The following is a 2,979-nucleotide window of genomic DNA, read 5'->3' as shown; positions in this document are numbered from 1 at the left end:
TATAACATATAATCATTAGCATCATGAACTAGATCCATATAATCGATTAAGGTAAACTTAGTTCTGAGATCGATTTTAGGAGTTCACAAGTGGTATTAGAGCTTTCGGTCGTTCGATTGCTCGTGATTAGTGTTTAATTGAAATTGGAACTGTTTTAGTATTAAGTTTGGTTACCGGTTGAGTTTGATTCAATTTGAACTAGTTTTGGATTGAATATGGATCAATTGGATTGGATCTGAGATTGTTAAGGTATTGGATAGGTATGGTTGATTGGAATTGAGTGTTGGATTGAGTTTGGATTGAATTTGGTTTGGATCTGTTTTGGCCAAAAACAGGGGTTTGGTTTTGGTACAATTGGATTCGAGATATGTGTAAATTGGTTACGTGAATTGTTGATTTGGTTTCGCGGTGTGATAACGAGTATTTTGGTATTTGATTTGTGCTATTTGGTTGAGAATTGAATGTGTACTACAAATCTGGGTTTCTGGGTTAATGTTCATACGTTTCCAGATTTCTGGAAAATCCATACGAAGATTTGAAGATTTGATGATTTAAGCCTGATTCGTTCATTTCAGCTTGATTCGTTAACTCTTTCAACTTGATTCGTTAACACATTTCACCAATTCGCTATGATCTTTATTTGATTCGTTTAACCAATTCGCTATTCAATCTGATTCGTGTCCAACTGATTCGTGTGACACGTGTTTGTCTTGGGATTTGTGTTATACCAACCTTTGCCACGTGTCATTATGTGTCAGAGTTTGTTACAAACGGTTGTAACAACCTGATTCGCTATATGTTGATTCGTTAATCAACTGTAGCTTGTTCGTTATTCAATTCGCTAAGGATTTCTTAGTGATTCGTTACAGGAAACTTTCTAATTCGCTAAGCTTGCACTTCGTGTTTTGCTTAGTCAATTCGTTAGTTTGACTGATTCGTTGACCATCTGTTTCGTGGTTTGACTGATTCGTTGACCGTCTAATTCGTTAATCATCGGATTCGCTTAAATCATCTTTGATTCGTTAACACTAATCTTTACTTCGTTAAGCTAAGATTCGCTAAAACTGTTCACAGTTCGTTACACTGTTTACAGTTCGTTAACTAAGTTTAGTATTAATCCTTAAACTTTCAAACTTTTACAAAAATGGCTGGTATGTACGCACTAGCTTCTCAGAACATGTTGATGCAACAAATGTTGCAACTTGATACTGAGATTGGTTCACATTCTAAATGTCCAAGGTTGATGAAGTTTAGCGATTTTGCTAAATGGGAACCCCGTTTTCGTGCTCACTTGGGTTCCGTTCACCCTGATTGCTAGTATTGTCTAGATGAGGTATATATTGCCAATGATTGGTGATGACACTATTGGTTATACTCCTAAAGCTATTTCTCAATACTCACAAGAAGAGAAGAAAGCATTAGAGATCGAGATAAAGGCTTATTCTACTCTTACTATGGCGTTACCCGAAAATATCTTTCATTAAGTGGGTAGCATAAAGAGATGTGCTTCCTTATTCCAACATCTTCGTATGAGAAGTATGGGGAACACAACTGAGAGTAAGAAAGTAATGCTCAAGTTTCAGTTTCGAAACTTTAATTTATTGAAGGGTGAAACAGTTGAAGAGATGATTACACGGTTTAACCACTTAATTGCTGAAATGGACAAGATGAAATTGGAAGTTTCTGAGATGGATAAGATTGACACTATTAAGAGTGTACTACCAAGTTCTTACTTCACATTTTTAATGGTTCTGAAAGAAAATAACTATTTCTTGAATGAAGATTTGACTGCCATTGAATTCTTGCAAAAGATTGAAGCAAGAGAATATCATCTTAAGTGTCAGAAATCCTCCAAGGATAGCCAAGATCCTGCTTTCTATGGTGGTAGTATGCCTCTAAGTTCAACTATCTCTCCGATAACTGCATTCCTTACCCAAGCTGCAAGTGAAAAATAATCAACTATCTTTAATGATCCAAGAGTATGTTTTTACACTGCTGGTAATACTGGATCATCTGGTGGTTCTGGAAGTTCAACTACTACTAATCCATTTGCTTCACCACCTAGTGTCAATATGAAGGAAGCTGAAAAGAATTTTGCTTTTCTAACAACCTTTACGTCTTCATATTAAAACTTGGTCAGTAGTAAGATAGCTACAAGTGATCTAACTGATGAGGATTATGATTAGATTGATCCAGATGACTTGGAAATCATGGATTTAAAGTGGAACATGGCTATGATCGTCCGTAAAGTTAAAAGATTCATGCAGAGGACTGGAAAAGATCTTCCGGCCTTAAACAAGAAATTGGGATTTGACAAGTTGAAGGTGAAGTTCTATAATTGTCAAGAGTTTGGGCATTTTGCAAAGGAGTGTGACAAACCAAAGAAAGAGTATACCAGTCCTCGTGGTCAACATCAAAATTCTTCTACACCACGAGGTAGTGATGCTGAAAAGAAACCATCTACTTCTACATCACAAGCATTGTTGGCAGATGGAAATGATTGGTCACAATGGTTACTGTGTAATGACACTCAAGCAAATTTGGCTATGTTTGGGTTAACTAAAGACTGTCAAGATGCAAGTGAAAGTGAGCTGTCTTCTGATAATGATTCTGAATCTGATTCTGACAATTCATGTGACAAGTCTCCAACTGTATTTGCTTGCATGGCTAAGATCAATGAGGTTAGTCATTCCATTTATGCTACTTCATCTGTTAAAGTATCATGTGTTGACTGTGAATCTAACAAACCTAAGTTAGAAGCTTTGAAAAATCATAATGATAATCTAGTAAGAGAAATTGCTTCTCTGAAGGATACTTATCGACAATCTCTTAAATCTCAAATGAGATCTCGAGAAAAGATTGAAGCATTGTCGACAAGTAACCACGATCTCAAGGCTGAATTATCTGTGAAAATGACAATTAATGACCAAAAGTTTCAAGAAATTTTGAAACATAGATCAAAGATAACCGAGCTTGAGA

Source organism: Bidens hawaiensis, unplaced genomic scaffold (genome assembly GCF_021521415.1).
Source record: "Bidens hawaiensis isolate Kalapana, Puna unplaced genomic scaffold, B.hawaiensis_p1.1 tig00022757_1, whole genome shotgun sequence".
In the NCBI taxonomy this organism is placed as follows: Eukaryota; Viridiplantae; Streptophyta; class Magnoliopsida; order Asterales; family Asteraceae; genus Bidens; species Bidens hawaiensis.
The sequence above is the reverse complement of the archived record's forward strand: the minus strand, read 5'-3'. Positions refer to the sequence as shown.